We start from the raw sequence: 18,113 nt of genomic DNA on the forward strand, positions 1-18,113 counted from the left end.
CATCCTCGACAAGTAAAGTCTTCGCATGAGGGCGTGCTTCTGCCCGGTTTCGAGCCGGGGACCTTTTGCGTGTGAGGCAAACATGATAACCGCTACACTACAGAAGCGATAGTGTAGCGCAGGTACGTTGGTGGGACAAGTCCTCAGCGTCAGTGCAACGCTTTCGTGCTGGGTAAAACGCACTTTCTCTCCCCGTCTGGGAATCGAACCCAGGTCTTCCGCGTGACAAGCGGAGATACTGTCCACTATACTAACGAGGACATATGGGGCTGCAGGGGGGCCCCTTTTTTTTTTTTTTTTTTTTTGGCGTGTGTGTCGGTGTCTTTTTCCCCCGATCTCTGTGATGAAAAGTTTGAAGGACTACGCCGACAATTCCGCCGCTCCTCCCTCTTTTCTAGGAATAAACCATCGAGTTTGGAATGAACCGTGTCAAAGATTGAAGCAAACATAAAAGGAGGCTTTGTTTCTGCCCGGTTTCGAGCCGAGGACCTTTCGCGCGTTAGGCGAACGTGATAACCGCTACACTACAGAAACGACGTGCGAGCCTGTCGTGTCCCTTTTGCCGCGCGACCGCCGATGCAAATGAGCGCGTGAACAGAAGTACACTGCCCGTGATGAAGCCCCGTGTGCCCTCAAGTACTGGACGCCGTGTGGCGCTGCAACGTGGCACTCTTGTTTCTCTTCAGAGCGTATAAATCTTTCGCCTTTTACTAAAGATTTCCGTGGAGAGGGACAACAAGAGATCTTTCCAATTTTTTGATGCCCTGCTTCAATGCGGGGCTTTTCTACCTATGTCTAAAGCAAGCAAGCGGTCATCCTCCAAGAGCAAAGGTTGTGTCTTGTCGGCCTTTAAACATGCCCTTGCGTACCATCCGTTTGGCATCCCGTGTTCAAGAACTTTAAAAGTAAAAAAGAGTGCTTAGAACGCACAGACTTGCGTGTGTATCGCTGCCGTTTAACCTGGGGCTCAATCGTCGGGTGGAAGCTGGTCCATGCAAATGGCCGGAAGGACCATGCTGCCACATTGCCTCTTCCAGGGCCTGGGCCTTGGCTCGGAGCGGAGCAACTCATACTTACCTGGCAGGGGCGACACCATGATCAGGAAGGTGGTTCACCCAGGGCGAGGCTCGTCCATTGCACAAACAGGATGTGCTGACCCCTGTGAATTCCCCAAATGTGGGAATCTCAACTGCATAATTTCTGGTAGTGGGGGACTGCGTTCGCGCTCTCCCCTCTTGTTTTTTGTCAGAGGAAAAAAAAAAAAACCCAAAGGGTCGTTTCCATGTACGCCGCTCGCGCTCCGGCCCCTCCGCCGGGCGCTTTGCGCGGGCGCCGCTTTGGACCGTTGACGGGAGGGTCAGCGTGGGGAGAGCTCACTGCTCCCCGAACCCATTGTGGGCATCGCTTCTCGGCCTTTTGGCTAAGATCAAGTGTAGTATCTGTTCTTATCAGTTTAATATCTGATACGTCCCCTACCCGGGGACCGTATATTAAATTGATTTTTGGACCAGGGAGATGGAATTTGGGGCTTGCTCCGTCCACTCCACGCATCGGCTCGGTATTGCAGTACCTCCGAGAACGGTGCACCTCCTCTCTCAGGTTAAAAAAAGTCATTCAGTTTGTTTTCGCCGTCACGTTACATGCAAATGTGCCATCATACCCTCATGTTAAACGCTTCCTTGCCGTTTGTCTGCTCCGGAAGTGGACAAAAATTCTCGGAGACGTTTTGAGTGGAAGGGCTGGATATTTCAAATCTCCCGCCAAAAGCCCTGACTGGAGAAGAGGGGGAGGGAAGGTGAAGTATCTGTTCCTAAACCCAACCCCCTTGGGAGGTAGCCCATTCCACGTAAACCCTTGTGCAAAATAGGCCACCTTTGGAATTTGAGTGGCCCCTTTGTGAAGTACAGTACATGTGACTAGTTGTTTTTTTTTTTTTTGGGGGGGGGTCAAACGCAACACCGACTTTCAAACCCATCCTCGACAAGTAAAGTCTTCGCATGAGGGCGTGCTTCTGCCCGGTTTCGAGCCGGGGACCTTTTGCGTGTGAGGCAAACATGATAACCGCTACACTACAGAAGCGATAGTGTAGTGCAGGTACGTTGGTGGGACAAGTCCTCAGCGTCAGTGCAACGCTTTCGTGCTGGGTAAAACACACTTTCTCTCCCCGTCTGGGAATCGAACCCAGGTCTTCCGCGTGACAAGCGGAGATACTGTCCACTATACTAACGAGGACATATGGGGCTGCAGGGGGGCCCCTTTTTTTTTTTTTTTTTTTTTGGCGTGTGTGTCGGTGTCTTTTTCCCCCGATCTCTGTGATGAAAAGTTTGAAGGACTACGCCGACAATTCCGCCGCTCCTCCCTCTTTTCTAGGAATAAACCATCGAGTTTGGAATGAACCGTGTCAAAGATTGAAGCAAACATAAAAGGAGGCTTTGTTTCTGCCCGGTTTCGAGCCGAGGACCTTTCGCGCGTTAGGCGAACGTGATAACCGCTACACTACAGAAACGACGTGCGAGCCTGTCGTGTCCCTTTTGCCGCGCGACCGCCGATGCAAATGAGCGCGTGAACAGAAGTACACTGCCCGTGATGAAGCCCCGTGTGCCCTCAAGTACTGGACGCCGTGTGGCGCTGCAACGTCCTAAACCCAACCCCCTTGGGAGGTAGCCCATTCCACGTAAACCCTTGTGCAAAATAGGCCACCTTTGGAATTTGAGTGGCCCCTTTGTGAAGTACATTACATGTGACTAGTTGTTTTGTTTTTTTTGGGGGGGGGTCAAACGCAACACCGACTTTCAAACCCATCCTCGACAAGTAAAGTCTTCGCATGAGGGCGTGCTTCTGCCCGGTTTCGAGCCGGGGACCTTTTGCGTGTGAGGCAAACATGATAACCGCTACACTACAGAAGCGATAGTGTAGCGCAGGTACGTTGGTGGGACAAGTCCTCAGCGTCAGTGCAATGCTTTCGTGCTGGGTAAAACGCACTTTCTCTCCCCGTCTGGGAATCGAACCCAGGTCTTCCGCGTGACAAGCGGAGATACTGTCCACTATACTAACGAGGACATATGGGGCTGCAGGGGGGGCCCTTTTTTTTTTTTTTTTTTTTGGGCGTGTGTGTCGGTGTCTTTTTCCCCCGATCTCTGTGATGAAAAGTTTGAAGGACTACGCCGACAATTCCGCCGCTCCTCCCTCTTTTCTAGGAATAAACCATCGAGTTTGGAATGAACCGTGTCAAAGATTGAAGCAAACATAAAAGGAGGCTTTGTTTCTGCCCGGTTTCGAGCCGAGGACCTTTCGCGCGTTAGGCGAACGTGATAACCGCTACACTACAGAAACGACGTGCAAGCCTGTCGTGTCCCTTTTGCCGCACGACCGCCGATGCAAATGAGCGCGTGAACAGAAGTACACTGCCCGTGATGAAGCCCCGTGTGCCCTCAAGTACTGGACGCCGTGTGGCGTGCAACGTGGTACTCTTGTTTCTCTTCAGAGCGTATAAATCTTTCGCCTTTTACTAAAGATTTCCGTGGAGAGGGACAACAAGAGATCTTTCCAATTTTTTGATGCCCTGCTTCAATGCGGGGCTTTTCTACCTATGTCTAAAGCAAGCAAGCGGTCATCCTGCAAGAGCAAAGGTTGTGTCTTGTCGGCCTTTAAACATGCCCTTGCGTACCCTCCGTTTGGCATCCCGTGTTCAAGAACTTTAAAAGTAAAAAAGAGTGCTTAGAACGCACAGACTTGCGTGTGTATCGCTGCCGTTTAACCTGGGGCTCAATCGTCGGGTGGAAGCTGGTCCATGCAAATGGCCGGAAGGACCATGCTGCCACATTGCCTCTTCCAGGGCCTGGGCCTTGGCTCGGAGCGGAGCAACTCATACTTACCTGGCAGGGGCGACACCATGATCAGGAAGGTGGTTCACCCAGGGCGAGGCTCGTCCATTGCACAAACAGGATGTGCTGACCCCTGTGAATTCCCCAAATGTGGGAATCTCAACTGCATAATTTCTGGTAGTGGGGGACTGCGTTCGCGCTCTCCCCTCTTGTTTTTTGTCAGAGGAAAAAAAAAAAAACCCAAAGGGTCGTTTCCATGTACGCCGCTCGCGCTCCGGCCCCTCCGCCGGGCGCTTTGCGCGGGCGCCGCTTTGGACCGTTGACGGGAGGGTCAGCGTGGGGAGAGCTCACTGCTCCCCGAACCCATTGTGGGCATCGCTTCTCGGCCTTTTGGCTAAGATCAAGTGTAGTATCTGTTCTTATCAGTTTAATATCTGATACGTCCCCTACCCGGGGACCGTATATTAAATTGATTTTTGGACCAGGGAGATGGAATTTGGGGCTTGCTCCGTCCACTCCACGCATCGGCTCGGTATTGCAGTACCTCCGAGAACGGTGCACCTCCTCTCTCAGGTTAAAAAAAGTCATTCAGTTTGTTTTCGCCGTCACGTTACATGCAATTGTGCCATCATACCCTCATGTTAAACGCTTCCTTGCCGTTTGTCTGCTCCGGAAGTGGACAAAAATTCTCGGAGACGTTTTGAGTGGAAGGGCTGGATATTTCAAATCTCCCGCCAAAAGCCCTGACTGGAGAAGAGGGGGAGGGAAGGTGAAGTATCTGTTCCTAAACCCAACCCCCTTGGGAGGTAGCCCATTCCACGTAAACCCTTGTGCAAAATAGGCCACCTTTGGAATTTGAGTGGCCCCTTTGTGAAGTACAGTACATGTGACTAGTTTTTTTTTTTTTTTTGTGTAGCGGTTATCACGTTCGCCTAACGCGCGAAAGGTCCTCGGCTCGAAACCGGGCAGAAACAAAGCCTCCTTTTATGTTTACAGTACATGTGACTAGTTGTTTTTTTTTTTTTTTGGGGGGGGGGTCAAACGCAACATCAACTTTCAAACCCAGCCTCGACAAGTAAAGTCTTCGCATGAGGGCGTGCTTCTGCCCGGTTTCGAGCCGGGGACCTTTTGAGTGTGAGGCAAACGTGATAACCGCTACACTACAGAAGCGATAGTGTAGCGCAGGTACGTTGGTGGGACAAGTCCTCAGCGTCAGTGCAACGCTTTCGTGCTGGGTAAAACGCACTTTCTCTCCCTGTCTGGGAATCGAACCCAGGTCTTCCGCGTGACAAGCGGAGATACTGTCCACTATACTAACGAGGACATATGGGGCTGCAGGGGGGCCCCTTTTTTTTTTTTTTTTTTTTTGGCGTGTGTGTCGGTGTCTTTTTCCCCCGATCTCTGTGATGAAAAGTTTGAAGGACTACGCCGACAATTCCACCGCTCCTCCCTCTTTTCTAGGAATAAACCATCGAGTTTGGAATGAACCGTGTCAAAGATTGAAGCAAACATAAAAGGAGGCTTTGTTTCTGCCCGGTTTCGAGCCGAGGACCTTTTGCGCGTTAGGCGAACGTGATAACCGCTACACTACAGAAACGACGTGCGAGCCTGTCGTGTCGCTTTTGCCGCGCGACCGCCGATGCAAATGAGCGCGTGAACAGAAGTACACTGCCCGTGATGAAGCCCCGTGTGCCCTCAAGTACTGGACGCCGTGTGGCGCTGCAACGTGGCACTCTTGTTTCTCTTCAGAGCGTATAAATCTTTCGCCTTTTACTAAAGATTTCCGTGGAGAGGGACAACAAGAGATCTTTCCAATTTTTTGATGCCCTGCTTCAATGCGGGGCTTTTCTACCTATGTCTAAAGCAAGCAAGCGGTCATCCTCCAAGAGCAAAGGTTGTGTCTTGCCGGCCTTTAAACATGCCCTTGCGTACCCTCCGTTTGGCATCCCGTGTTCAAGAACTTTAAAAGTAAAAAAGAGTGCTTAGAACGCACAGACTTGCGTGTGTATCGCTGCCGTTTAACCTGGGGCTCAATCGTCGGGTGGAAGCTGGTCCATGCAAATGGCCGGAAGGACCATGCTGCCACATTGCCTCTTCCAGGGCCTGGGCCTTGGCTCGGAGCGGACGAACTCATACTTACCTGGCAGGGGCGACACCATGATCAGGAAGGTGGTTCACGAGGCTCGTCCATTGCACAAACAGGATGTGCTGACCCCTGTGAATTCCCCAAATGTGGGAATCTCAACTGCATAATTTCTGGTAGTGGGGGACTGCGTTCGCGCTCTCCCCTCTTGTTTTTTGTCAGAGGAAAAAAAAAAACCCAAAGGGTCGTTTCCATGTACGCCGCTCGCGCTCCGGCCCCTCCGCCGGGCGCTTTGCGCGGGCGCCGCTTTGGACCGTTGACGGGAGGGTCAGCGTGGGGAGAGCTCACTGCTCCCCGAACCCATTGTGGGCATCGCTTCTCGGCCTTTTGGCTAAGATCAAGTGTAGTATCTGTTCTTATCAGTTTAATATCTGATACGTCCCCTACCCGGGGACCTTATATTAAATTGATTTTTGGACCAGGGAGATGGAATTTGGGGCTTGCTCCGTCCACTCCACGCATCGGCTCGGTATTGCAGTACCTCCGAGAACGGTACACCTCCTCTCTCAGGTTAAAAAAAGTCATTCAGTTTGTTTTCGCCGTCACGTTACATGCAAATGTGCCATCATACCCTCATGTTAAACGCTTCCTTGCCGTTTGTCTGCTCCGGAAGTGGACAAAAATTCTCGGAGACGTTTTGAGTGGAAGGGCTGGATATTTCAAATCTCCCGCCAAAAGCCCTGACTGGAGAAGAGGGGGAGGGAAGGTGAAGTATCTGTTCCTAAACCCAACCCCCTTAGGAGGTAGCCCATTCCACATAAACCCTTGTGCAAAATAGGCCACCTTTGGAATTTGAGTGGCCCCTTTGTGAAGTACAGTACATGTGACTAGTTGTTTTGTTTTTTGTTTGGGGGGGGGGGTCAAACGCAACACCGACTTTCAAACCCATCCTCGACAAGTAAAGTCTTCGCATGAGGGCGTGCTTCTGCCCGGTTTTGAGCCGGGGACCTTTTGCGTGTGAGGTAAACGTGATAACCGCTACACTACAGAAGCGATAGTGTAGCGCAGGTACGTTGGTGGGACAAGTCCTCAGCGTCAGTGCAACGCTTTCGTGCTGGGTAAAACGCACTTTCTCTCCCCGTCTGGGAATCGAACCCAGGTCTTCCGCGTGACAAGCGGAGATACTGTCCACTATACTAACGAGGACATATGGGGCTGCAGGGGGGCCCCTTTTTTTTTTTTTTTTTTTTGGGCGTGTGTGTCGGTGTCTTTTTCCCCCGATCTCTGTGATGAAAAGTTTGAAGGACTACGCCGACAATTCCGCCGCTCCTCCCTCTTTTCTAGGAATAAACCATCGAGTTTGGAATGAACCGTGTCAAAGATTGAAGCAAACATAAAAGGAGGCTTTGTTTCTGCCCGGTTTCGAGCCGAGGACCTTTCGCGCGTTAGGCGAACGTGATAACCGCTACACTACAGAAACGACGTGCGAGCCTGTCGTGTCCCTTTTGCCGCGCGACCGCCGATGCAAATGAGCGCGTGAACAGAAGTACATTGCCCGTGATGAAGCCCCGTGTGCCCTCAAGTACTGGACGCCGTGTGGCGCTGCAACGTGGCACTCTTGTTTCTCTTCAGAGCGTATAAATCTTTCGCCTTTTACTAAAAAGATCACAAGTGTTGGGGCTGTGCGGTGTATGGAGCACAACACTTTAAGTGACGTGCTCCAACATCGGCAGATGAGGAAATGGCAGCAGCTTCGCACGGCCCCCGGCGGAATGCACTCCGCTTCGAACTACTGGGAGAACTGGAAATGGATCGATTGACCTTCAGCAGACGCCTTTTGCAAAAAGAACTGGCTGTAACAACGAATCAACTGGACTTTATATTTGCCTTTCCTGGCAAAAAGATTTTTGAAGTCGTTTTCACCACAACGAAGCATCTGGAGACATGTTTGGAGTTGTACGAGAGGAAGAAAACATCCACCACTGTCTTCCAGCAGGTGAACGTTACTCCTCTCACTGATTTGGATAAAAAAACTGTCCATATCGTTATCTATTCAGAAAAAGTGAGACTGGATGATGTCAAGACATGGGCCTCTTTCTTCTGCGATGTCCTAAAAGCAACAGAGGTTGTAGACATCGATGGCATTAAAACAGGAACCAAGCGGCTGGAAGTGAAGTTAAGAAGAACTAACGGGGAACTTCAACATCTCCCTAACTCCATTCAACTGGGGGCTTTCCGAGGCTCTGTCTTTTATCCGGGGCAGCCACGGAAATGCAGAAGATGCGGCAGCCTTGATCACCTGGCAGCAGGGTGCAATGTAGCCCAATGCAGAAAGTGCAAATCCCTGGATCATCCCACATCACTATGCACAGTTTCAGTTAAATGCAACCTGTGTTCGGCGGACACCCATCTCTTTAAGGACTGCCCACAAGCCTATGCTAATAGAGTGAAAGGGAATACAGTGACAACATCAGTATCATGCCAAGATGACCCGGATCCCTATTCCCAACTCTTTGATGAGAATCCCGTGTCACAAGACAGAATGGACAAGGCAGATGGACCGGACAACTCTCCAAAAGAACCACCCACAGTGAGACTTCAGGATGTCCCCAAAACTCTACAGGATGCAGAAGGGGTCTTCGACGCCCTGTTGGCCAGCCTCCCCCCCTTCCAGGAGGAGGGCACACAAGGGGAACCTGCACCGCAAGAGGATAGTCAAGATGGTTTAGCAGCAACAGCTGAAACCTTTCTTCCGGACACTCAAGTGGAATTTTTGGAACGGCAGGGGGCGGTAAAACGCCTTCAGAACACGTCAAGTGAGGAATCTTTCCACCTAGAGCAGTCTGAAAAGGTATGGCCACCTGCCTCGTCTCCCTCCACCGAATTCCTTGACCATACTAGCGTGAACACGTTTACAGTTGTGACAAAAATAAAATCGGCGGAAGGCCCCCCAAATCCACAAAAGAAAAAAAGGAAGGGTCACAGAACACAAGGAGAAAATGGTTTAGTGGTAAACTCCTCCAACTATTAATATGACCTCTCTCTCGGTAGTCACAATTAATACAAGAGGCTTGAATGAATTGTTAAAGTGCCAGACAGTTTTCAATGAACTGCATAATGGAATTGGAGATATTTTCTGTCTCCAAGAATGTAATATACCTTTTAAAGATAGTTATAGAGATTATGAAAGTAGATGGCCTCATGGACAATCCTTTTGGTCTGGAGATAATGAAAACAAGAACTCTGGGGTAGCGATCTTGCTCCGAGGTCACCATTTTAATATAAACAGAGTCCAGAGAATAAGTGATGGAAGAATACTCTCTGTAGACTTAGATCAAAATGGAAAACAACTTAGAGTTATCAGTGTTTATTGTCCACCCACAGTGCAAGGAAGACTTAAAACCTTGGAACTTTTACAGACTTTAATTTTTTGCAAATATGAAGTTGTCATTGGGGGTGACTTTAACTGCATCTTGACTAGAACAGACAGATTGACAAAACGAGCTACTACGGCAAAACTAGATGCCAGCTCACACGCTTTGGCGAATTTAATAAGAGACTGTCATTTGAAAGACTGTGCGGAAAGTTTAGGGTCAAAACCAGACTTTACGTGGTCTAATGGCAAATCCTTCTCACGTATTGATCTTACCCTGGTGTCCCGAGGCCTTCTCCCCCTTAAATGTTGGAGAACACCAGTTGTCTTTTCAGATCACTTTAAGCTAACCACCGTGATAGACATTAAAGGAGGGTTGAAACGCCATACGGGCCCGTGGAAATTAAATATTGCTTTATTACAGAACAAATACATAGTAGAAAAATTAAAAGGAAAATTTGAACAATGGAAAACCCTACGAGATCTCCATAACTCCTGTGGAGACTGGTGGGAAGATATTAAATCCAGGACAAAATCCTTCTTCATGTCAGAGAGTAAAACACTGGCCGCTAGAAAGAGAATGTTTTATTCTAGACTTCAAAGAAAACTTCAAAACTACTATAAACTGGCACAAAACGGCTTTGACATGCAACAAGAGATTGTCACACTAAAAGCAAAACTATGTGAACTAATGAGGGAGAAGAGTAAAAGTATCCTCCTGAGAAGCAGGATCCAACATCTAGAGGAAAATGAGAAATGTTCCCGGTACTTTTTCCAAAAAATAGCAAAAGCAAAGCACCATATAACATCTGTCTATGATCAGGAAGGAAAAGAAGAGAAGGACATGGAAAAAATCATTCACATTATTAGGTCCTTTTTTGCCAATCTCTATCAGGACACACTGGTGTCTAGCAAAATGATGGACACTTTTCTTTCTAAGACTACTGGAAAACTTAGTACTTCAGTGAAGGAATCCTTAGACAAAAATATAACATTGGCAGAACTGACAAAAGCCATTACAAGTATGAAAGACAATAAAACTCCAGGCTTGGATGGTCTCCCCAAAGAGTTTTACGTTACCTTTTGGGAGCAGCTGAAACTCCCCCTTTTGGAGATGTACAACGAAAGTCTTGGCAAAGGAGCGTTGCCATCATCATTGAGACGGGGGGCAATCTCCCTCCTTCACAAAAAAGGACAAAAACAGAATCTACAGAACTGGAGACCACTAACCCTTCTAGGTGTCGATGTAAAAATACTGGCCAAGGTTTTATTTTTACGAACTCAACCCATCGTTGGTGACCTGGTGGAGAGTGAACAAACATGTGGAGTACAAGGACGGACAATGACAGATAGCCTAGCCCTGGTGAGAGACACGTATCTCCTCTGTAAAGAACGTAACAGCCCCCTATGTATACTAAGTTTGGACCTCGAAAAAGCTTTTGATAGCATAAGCCACGATTATATAAAAGCAGTGTTGAAACATTTTGGTTTTGGAGAAAATTTTAGACGGTGGGTTAACCTCTTGTACACTGACTGCCATAGTGTGGTAATAGTTAATGGACAACAAACAAATGCTATGGATATCCGGGCTGGGGTCAGACAAGGGTGCCCCTTGTCACCCACATTATTTATTTTAGCAATAGAACCGCTAGTTTGTGCCCTTAGAAGGAACAATGACATAAAAGGAATTTTTGTGCCAGGAAGTGAAAATAGACAGGCAAAAATATCAGTTTATATGGATGATATCACTTTGTTACTTTCAGACAATAAATCTATAGGAGAAGCCTTAAAGGTCTGTGAAAACTTTACTCTCGCTGCAAGCACAAGGGTTAATAAGAACAAAACCAAAATACTTTATTTGAATTGGAAAGAGAAATACGAAAATATAGACCTGATTAAAAATAAAGACACAATTAAAGTCTTGGGAATTCAGATAGGAAAAGACATGGAAGTAAAAAACTGGGAGTCAAAGCTACCCAAATTGACAGCTAATTTAAGAGCATGGCAAGATAGGGAGCTTACATTTACTGGGAAAGTCTTAATTGTGAACTCGGTACTGTTGGCTTCAGTGAATAATCTGGCGACTGTGTTTCCTGCCCCCTATCGGATACTTAAGACTCTGAAGAAGATGTTGTTCCAGTTTATCTGGGGGGGGAAATCAGAGAGACTCAAACGAAATATAATGCATCGCCTCCCACTGTGCGGGGGTATCGGGGTGCCATTAATCGAGGCAAAATTTGAAGCAATGTTCTTGGCCCCAATTTTAAAGGCAGTCCTTCTACCAGAAAGGGAAATTTTGTGGCACTATTTTGCAAAATTGTGGGTGGGTAGAAAAGTTTTAATCACATGGGGAAAAAGACCATCAATGGATGTCCCCCACGCCGAGATTTGCCCATCAGTCTACAAACATGTGCTTGAGAACTTATCCAAAGGACTTAGCCAGGTACCATCGACAGAACTGACAAGGAGAAAAATAGAACAAAAACTGTCCGTAGATTTGGAGAAACTTACCCCGGTAGATCTTTTATCGGCACAAGAGAGCAAAAGGGCATGGGAAAATATACATTTTCAAAAACTTACGAACAGACACAGAGATTTGGCCTGGCAAATTGGCCATAAATGTTTGCCAACCCGAGAGTTCCTTTTTAAAAGACACTTTACACCAAGCCCAAGATGCCCGAGACCCTTTTGTGGCAGTGAGGAAACTCATTTACACGTTTTTTGGACATGCCCTTTTGCTGTGAATGCCTGGGTAACAGTATCCCCATGGCTGAAAAATGTTGGGAAAATTCCATCAAGTTATAACAATATTGCCTATGGTGAAACTGCAAAATTCCAAAATAAGGAGAGGTGGTGGATTATAGTTAATTGTATAAAAGAAGCTATCTGGAAATCAAGGAATGTATTGACTTTTAAAAACTATCAAATGTCAGAAATGTTGTTGATGAAATGTGTTATGAATATTTTTAAAGATTATGTTTTAAGAGATTTAGTGGAAGGAAAGAGAGAAGAAATAATCAATTTATGGAAAATTCCAAACTCTTTTAAAGACTTGCTGTATTCATAGTTTTGGTAAATAATGTGTAATTGTATTGACTTTTGTAAACTGTGTTTAAAAGATGTGTTTTAAGTGTGGAAAGTATTTTGAAAGAAATTTATTGCTATGAAATAATAAAAACCGCCTGAAAAGTGAAAAGTGCCTTTTACTAAAGATTTCCGTGGAGAGGGACAACAAGAGATCTTTCCAATTTTTTGATGCCCTGCTTCAATGCGGGGCTTTTCTACCTATGTCTAAAGCAAGCAAGCGGTCATCCTCCAAGAGCAAAGGTTGTGTCTTGTCGGCCTTTAAACATGCCCTTGCGTACCCTCCGTTTGGCATCCCGTGTTCAAGAACTTTAAAAGTAAAAAAGAGTGCTTAGAACGCACAGACTTGCGTGTGTATCGCTGCCGTTTAACCTGGGGCTCAATCGTCGGGTGGAAGCTGGTCCATGCAAATGGCCGGAAGGACCATGCTGCCACATTGCCTCTTCCAGGGCCTGGGCCTTGGCTCGGAGCGGAGCAACTCATACTTACCTGGCAGGGGCGACACCATGATCAGGAAGGTGGTTCACCCAGGGCGAGGCTCGTCCATTGCACAAACAGGATGTGCTGACCCCTGTGAATTCCCCAAATGTGGGAATCTCAACTGCATAATTTCTGGTAGTGGGGGACTGCGTTCGCGCTCTCCCCTCTTGTTTTTTGTCAGAGGAAAAAAAAAACAACCCAAAGGGTCGTTTCCATGTACGCCGCTCGCGCTCCGGCCCCTCCGCTGGGCGCTTTGCGCGGGCGCCGCTTTGGACCGTTGACGGGAGGGTCAGCGTGGGGAGAGCTCACTGCTCCCCGAACCCATTGTGGGCATCGCTTCTCGGCCTTTTGGCTAAGATCAAGTGTAGTATCTGTTCTTATCAGTTTAATATCTGATACGTCCCCTACCCGGGGACCGTATATTAAATTGATTTTTGGACCAGGGAGATGGAATTTGGGGCTTGCTCCGTCCACTCCACGCATCGGCTCGCTATTGCAGTACCTCCGAGAACGGTGCACCTCCTCTCTCAGGTTAAAAAAAGTCATTCAGTTTGTTTTCGCCGTCACGTTACATGCAAATGTGCCATCATACCCTCATGTTAAACGCTTCCTTGCCGTTTGTCTGCTCCGGAAGTGGACAAAAATTCTCGGAGACGTTTTGAGTGGAAGGGCTGGATATTTCAAATCTCCCGCCAAAAGCCCTGACTGGAGAAGAGGGGGAGGGAAGGTGAAGTATCTGTTCCTAAACCCAACCCCCTTGGGAGGTAGCCCATTCCACGTAAACCCTTGTGCAAAATAGGCCACCTTTGGAATTTGAGTGGCCCCTTTGTGAAGTACAGTACATGTGACTAGTTGTTTTTTTTTTTTTTGGGGGGGGGTCAAACGCAACACCGACTTTCAAACCCATCCTCGACAAGTAAAGTCTTCGCATGAGGGCGTGCTTCTGCCCGGTTTCGAGCCGGGGACCTTTTGCGTGTGAGGCAAACGTGATAACCGCTACACTACAGAAGCGATAGTGTAGCGCAGGTACGTTGGTGGGACAAGTCCTCAGCGTCAGTGCAACGCTTTCGTGCTCGGTAAAACGCACTTTCTCTCCCCGTCTGGGAATTGAAGCCAGGTCTTCAGCGTGACAAGCGGAGATACTGTCCACTATACTAACGAGGACATATGGGGCTGCAGGGGGGCCCCTTTTTTTTTTTTTTTTTTTTTGGGCGTGTGTGTCGGTGTCTTTTTCCCCCGATCTCTGTGATGAAAAGTTTGAAGGACTACGCCGACAATTCCGCCGCTCCTCCCTCTTTTCTAGGAATAAACCATCGAGTTTGGAATGAACCGTGTCAAAGATTGAAGCAAACATAAAAGGAGGCTTTGTTTCTGCCCGGTTTCGAGCCGAGGACCTTTCGCGCATTAGGCGAACGTGATAACCGCTACACTACAGAAACGACGTGCGAGCCTGTCGTGTCCCTTTTGCCGCGCGACCGCCGATGCAAATGAGCGCGTGAACAGAAGTACACTGCCCGTGATGAAGCCCCGTGTGCCCTCAAGTACTTGACGCCGTGTGGCGCTGCAACGTGGCACTCTTGTTTCTCTTCAGGGCGTATAAATCTTTCGCCTTTTACTAAAGATTTCCGTGGAGAGGGACAACAAGAGATCTTTCCAATTTTTTGATGCCCTGCTTCAATGCGGGGCTTTTCTACCTATGTCTAAAGCAAGCAAGCGGTCATCCTCCAAGAGCAAAGGTTGTGTCTTGTCGGCCTTTAAACATGCCCTTGCGTACCCTCCGTTTGGCATCCCGTGTTCAAGAACTTTAAAAGTAAAAAAGAGTGCTTAGAACGCACAGACTTGCGTGTGTATCGCTGCCGTTTAACCTGGGGCTCAATCGTCGGGTGGAAGCTGGTCCATGCAAATGGCCGGAAGGACCATGCTGCCACATTGCCTCTTCCAGGGCCTGGGCCTTGGCTCGGAGCGGAGCAACTCATACTTACCTGGCAGGGGCGACACCATGATCAGGAAGGTGGTTCACCCAGGGCGAGGCTCGTCCATTGCACAAACAGGATGTGCTGACCCCTGTGAATTCCCCAAATGTGGGAATCTCAACTGCATAATTTCTGGTAGTGGGGGACTGCGTTCGCGCTCTCCCCTCTTGTTTTTTGTCAGAGGAAAAAAAAAAAAACCCAAAGGGTCGTTTCCATGTACGCCGCTCGCGCTCCGGCCCCTCCGCCGGGCGCTTTGCGCGGGCGCCGCTTTGGACCGTTGACGGGAGGGTCAGCGTGGGGAGAGCTCACTGCTCCCCGAACCCATTGTGGGCATCGCTTCTCGGCCTTTTGGCTAAGATCAAGTGTAGTATCTGTTCTTATCAGTTTAATATCTGATACGTCCCCTACCCGGGGACCGTATATTAAATTGATTTTTGGACCAGGGAGATGGAATTTGGGGCTTGCTCCGTCCACTCCACGCATCGGCTCGGTATTGCAGTACCTCCGAGAACGGTGCACCTCCTCTCTCAGGTTAAAAAAAGTCATTCAGTTTGTTTTCGCCGTCACGTTACATGCAAATGTGCCATCATACCCTCATGTTAAACGCTTCCTTGCCGTTTGTCTGCTCCGGAAGTGGACAAAAATTCTCGGAGACGTTTTGAGTGGAAGGGCTGGATATTTCAAATCTCCCGCCAAAAGCCCTGACTGGAGAAGAGGGGGAGGGAAGGTGAAGTATCTGTTCCTAAACCCAACCCCCTTGGGAGGTAGCCCATTCCACGTAAACCCTTGTGCAAAATAGGCCACCTTTGGAATTTGAGTGGCCCCTTTGTGAAGTACAGTACATGTGACTAGTTGTTTTTTTTTTTTTTGGGGGGGGGTCAAACGCAACACCGACTTTCAAACCCATCCTCGACAAGTAAAGTCTTCGCATGAGGGCGTGCTTCTGCCCGGTTTCGAGCCGGGGACCTTTTGCGTGTGAGGCAAACGTGATAACCGCTACACTACAGAAGCGATAGTGTAGCGCAGGTACGTTGGTGGGACAAGTCCTCAGCGTCAGTGCAACGCTTTCGTGCTGGGTAAAACGCACTTTCTCTCCCCGTCTGGGAATCGAACCCAGGTCTTCCGCGTGACAAGCGGAGATACTGTCCACTATACTAACGAGGACATATGGGGCTGCAGGGGGGGCCCTTTTTTTTTTTTTATTTTGGGCGTGTGTGTCGGTGTCTTTTTCCCCCGATCTCTGTGATGAAAAGTTTGAAGGACTACGCCGACAATTCCGCCGCTCCTCCCTCTTTTCTAGGAATAAACCATCGAGTTTGGAATGAACCGTGTCAAAGATTGAAGCAAACATAAAAGGAGGCTTTGTTTCTGCCCGGTTTCGAGCCGAGGACCTTTCGCGCGTTAGGCGAACGTGATAACCGCTACACTACAGAAACGACGTGCGAGCCTGTCGTGTCCCTTTTGCCGCGCGACCGCCGATGCAAATGAGCGCGTGAACAGAAGTACACTGCCCGTGATGAAGCCCCGTGTGCCCTCAAGTACTGGACGCCGTGTGGCGCTGCAACGTGGCACTCTTGTTTCTCTTCAGAGCGTATAAATCTTTCGCCTTTTACTAAAAAGATCACAAGTGTTGGGGCTGTGCGGAGTATGGAGCACAACACTTTAAGCGACGTGCTCCAACATCGGCAGATGAGGAAATGGCAGCAGCTTCGCACGGCCCCCGGCGGAATGCACTCCGCTTCGAACTACTGGGAGAACTGGAAATGGATCGATTGACCTTCAGCAGACGCCTTTTGCAAAAAGAACTGGCTGTAACAACGAATCAACTGGACTTTATATTTGCCTTTCCTGGCAAAAAGATTTTTGAAGTCGTTTTCACCACAACGAAGCATCTGGAGACATGTTTGGAGTTGTACGAGAGGAAGAAAACATCCACCACTGTCTTCCAGCAGGTGAACGTTACTCCTCTCACTGATTTGGATAAAAAAACTGTCCATATCGTTATCTATTCAGAAAAAGTGAGACTGGATGATGTCAAGACATGGGCCTCTTTCTTCTGCGATGTCCTAAAAGCAACAGAGGTTGTAGACATCGATGGCATTAAAACAGGAACCAAGCGGCTGGAAGTGAAGTTAAGAAGAACTAACGGGGAACTTCAACATCTCCCTAACTCCATTCAACTGGGGGCTTTCCGAGGCTCTGTCTTTTATCCGGGGCAGCCACGGAAATGCAGAAGATGCGGCAGCCTTGATCACCTGGCAGCAGGGTGCAATGTAGCCCAATGCAGAAAGTGCAAATCCCTGGATCATCCCACATCACTATGCACAGTTTCAGTTAAATGCAACCTGTGTTCGGCGGACACCCATCTCTTTAAGGACTGCCCACAAGCCTATGCTAATAGAGTGAAAGGGAATACAGTGACAACATCAGTATCATGCCAAGATGACCCGGATCCCTATTCCCAACTCTTTGATGAGAATCCCGTGTCACAAGACAGAATGGACAAGGCAGATGGACCGGACAACTCTCCAAAAGAACCACCCACAGTGAGACTTCAGGATGTCCCCAAAACTCTACAGGATGCAGAAGGGGTCTTCGACGCCCTGTTGGCCAGCCTCCCCCCCTTCCAGGAGGAGGGCACACAAGGGGAACCTGCACCGCAAGAGGATAGTCAAGATGGTTTAGCAGCAACAGCTGAAACCTTTCTTCCGGACACTCAAGTGGAATTTTTGGAACGGCAGGGGGCGGTAAAACGCCTTCAGAACACGTCAAGTGAGGAATCTTTCCACCTAGAGCAGTCTGAAAAGGTATGGCCACCTGCCTCGTCTCCCTCCACCGAATTCCTTGACCATACTAGCGTGAACACGTTTACAGTTGTGACAAAAATAAAATCGGCGGAAGGCCCCCCAAATCCACAAAAGAAAAAAAGGAAGGGTCACAGAACACAAGGAGAAAATGGTTTAGTGGTAAACTCCTCCAACTATTAATATGACCTCTCTCTCGGTAGTCACAATTAATACAAGAGGCTTGAATGAATTGTTAAAGTGCCAGACAGTTTTCAATGAACTGCATAATGGAATTGGAGATATTTTCTGTCTCCAAGAATGTAATATACCTTTTAAAGATAGTTATAGAGATTATGAAAGTAGATGGCCTCATGGACAATCCTTTTGGTCTGGAGATAATGAAAACAAGAACTCTGGGGTAGCGATCTTGCTCCGAGGTCACCATTTTAATATAAACAGAGTCCAGAGAATAAGTGATGGAAGAATACTCTCTGTAGACTTAGATCAAAA

General features: G+C 48.3%; 23 non-coding genes across 23 annotated transcripts; 14 read left to right on the forward strand and 9 right to left on the reverse strand.

The window, feature by feature from the left end:
* Positions 1 to 188: 188 nt before the first annotated feature.
* On the reverse strand, positions 189 to 260 carry trnad-guc (transfer RNA aspartic acid (anticodon GUC)). The gene has a single exon. It is a non-coding gene; the product is annotated as a tRNA-Asp (tRNA).
* Positions 261 to 461: 201 nt separating this feature from the next.
* Positions 462 to 534, reverse strand: trnav-aac (transfer RNA valine (anticodon AAC)). Its single transcript has one exon. It is a non-coding gene; the product is annotated as a tRNA-Val (tRNA).
* Positions 535 to 668: 134 nt separating this feature from the next.
* LOC140353222 (U5 spliceosomal RNA) lies at positions 669 to 782 on the forward strand. Its single transcript, XR_011925860.1, has one exon. It is a non-coding gene; the product is annotated as a U5 spliceosomal RNA (small nuclear RNA).
* A 287-nt stretch (positions 783 to 1,069) lies between these two features.
* LOC140353237 (U1 spliceosomal RNA) lies at positions 1,070 to 1,235 on the forward strand. The gene has a single exon (XR_011925875.1). It is a non-coding gene; the product is annotated as a U1 spliceosomal RNA (small nuclear RNA).
* Positions 1,236 to 1,400: 165 nt separating this feature from the next.
* LOC140353261 (U2 spliceosomal RNA) lies at positions 1,401 to 1,592 on the forward strand. Its single transcript, XR_011925899.1, has one exon. It is a non-coding gene; the product is annotated as a U2 spliceosomal RNA (small nuclear RNA).
* A 568-nt stretch (positions 1,593 to 2,160) lies between these two features.
* trnad-guc (transfer RNA aspartic acid (anticodon GUC)) lies at positions 2,161 to 2,232 on the reverse strand. The gene has a single exon. It is a non-coding gene; the product is annotated as a tRNA-Asp (tRNA).
* Positions 2,233 to 2,433: 201 nt separating this feature from the next.
* On the reverse strand, positions 2,434 to 2,506 carry trnav-aac (transfer RNA valine (anticodon AAC)). Its single transcript has one exon. It is a non-coding gene; the product is annotated as a tRNA-Val (tRNA).
* A 754-nt stretch (positions 2,507 to 3,260) lies between these two features.
* On the reverse strand, positions 3,261 to 3,333 carry trnav-aac (transfer RNA valine (anticodon AAC)). The gene has a single exon. It is a non-coding gene; the product is annotated as a tRNA-Val (tRNA).
* Positions 3,334 to 3,466: 133 nt separating this feature from the next.
* LOC140353223 (U5 spliceosomal RNA) lies at positions 3,467 to 3,580 on the forward strand. Its single transcript, XR_011925861.1, has one exon. It is a non-coding gene; the product is annotated as a U5 spliceosomal RNA (small nuclear RNA).
* A 287-nt stretch (positions 3,581 to 3,867) lies between these two features.
* Positions 3,868 to 4,033, forward strand: LOC140353238 (U1 spliceosomal RNA). The gene has a single exon (XR_011925876.1). It is a non-coding gene; the product is annotated as a U1 spliceosomal RNA (small nuclear RNA).
* A 165-nt stretch (positions 4,034 to 4,198) lies between these two features.
* LOC140353262 (U2 spliceosomal RNA) lies at positions 4,199 to 4,390 on the forward strand. Its single transcript, XR_011925900.1, has one exon. It is a non-coding gene; the product is annotated as a U2 spliceosomal RNA (small nuclear RNA).
* A 1,165-nt stretch (positions 4,391 to 5,555) lies between these two features.
* On the forward strand, positions 5,556 to 5,669 carry LOC140353224 (U5 spliceosomal RNA). The gene has a single exon (XR_011925862.1). It is a non-coding gene; the product is annotated as a U5 spliceosomal RNA (small nuclear RNA).
* A 287-nt stretch (positions 5,670 to 5,956) lies between these two features.
* On the forward strand, positions 5,957 to 6,115 carry LOC140353258 (U1 spliceosomal RNA). The gene has a single exon (XR_011925896.1). It is a non-coding gene; the product is annotated as a U1 spliceosomal RNA (small nuclear RNA).
* Positions 6,116 to 6,278: 163 nt separating this feature from the next.
* LOC140353270 (U2 spliceosomal RNA) lies at positions 6,279 to 6,470 on the forward strand. The gene has a single exon (XR_011925907.1). It is a non-coding gene; the product is annotated as a U2 spliceosomal RNA (small nuclear RNA).
* Positions 6,471 to 7,314: 844 nt separating this feature from the next.
* trnav-aac (transfer RNA valine (anticodon AAC)) lies at positions 7,315 to 7,387 on the reverse strand. The gene has a single exon. It is a non-coding gene; the product is annotated as a tRNA-Val (tRNA).
* Positions 7,388 to 12,845: 5,458 nt separating this feature from the next.
* Positions 12,846 to 13,011, forward strand: LOC140353239 (U1 spliceosomal RNA). Its single transcript, XR_011925877.1, has one exon. It is a non-coding gene; the product is annotated as a U1 spliceosomal RNA (small nuclear RNA).
* Positions 13,012 to 13,176: 165 nt separating this feature from the next.
* On the forward strand, positions 13,177 to 13,368 carry LOC140353274 (U2 spliceosomal RNA). Its single transcript, XR_011925911.1, has one exon. It is a non-coding gene; the product is annotated as a U2 spliceosomal RNA (small nuclear RNA).
* A 414-nt stretch (positions 13,369 to 13,782) lies between these two features.
* Positions 13,783 to 13,855, reverse strand: trnav-cac (transfer RNA valine (anticodon CAC)). Its single transcript has one exon. It is a non-coding gene; the product is annotated as a tRNA-Val (tRNA).
* Positions 13,856 to 14,417: 562 nt separating this feature from the next.
* Positions 14,418 to 14,531, forward strand: LOC140353231 (U5 spliceosomal RNA). Its single transcript, XR_011925869.1, has one exon. It is a non-coding gene; the product is annotated as a U5 spliceosomal RNA (small nuclear RNA).
* A 287-nt stretch (positions 14,532 to 14,818) lies between these two features.
* On the forward strand, positions 14,819 to 14,984 carry LOC140353240 (U1 spliceosomal RNA). The gene has a single exon (XR_011925878.1). It is a non-coding gene; the product is annotated as a U1 spliceosomal RNA (small nuclear RNA).
* Positions 14,985 to 15,149: 165 nt separating this feature from the next.
* Positions 15,150 to 15,341, forward strand: LOC140353263 (U2 spliceosomal RNA). Its single transcript, XR_011925901.1, has one exon. It is a non-coding gene; the product is annotated as a U2 spliceosomal RNA (small nuclear RNA).
* Positions 15,342 to 15,755: 414 nt separating this feature from the next.
* On the reverse strand, positions 15,756 to 15,828 carry trnav-cac (transfer RNA valine (anticodon CAC)). The gene has a single exon. It is a non-coding gene; the product is annotated as a tRNA-Val (tRNA).
* A 352-nt stretch (positions 15,829 to 16,180) lies between these two features.
* On the reverse strand, positions 16,181 to 16,253 carry trnav-aac (transfer RNA valine (anticodon AAC)). The gene has a single exon. It is a non-coding gene; the product is annotated as a tRNA-Val (tRNA).
* Positions 16,254 to 18,113: the final 1,860 nt, after the last annotated feature.

Source organism: Eucyclogobius newberryi, unplaced genomic scaffold, assembly GCF_026437365.1.
Source record: "Eucyclogobius newberryi isolate DKJ021-1_F unplaced genomic scaffold, fEucNew1.0.hap1 SCAF_88, whole genome shotgun sequence".
NCBI lineage: Eukaryota > Metazoa > Chordata > Actinopteri > Gobiiformes > Gobiidae > Eucyclogobius > Eucyclogobius newberryi.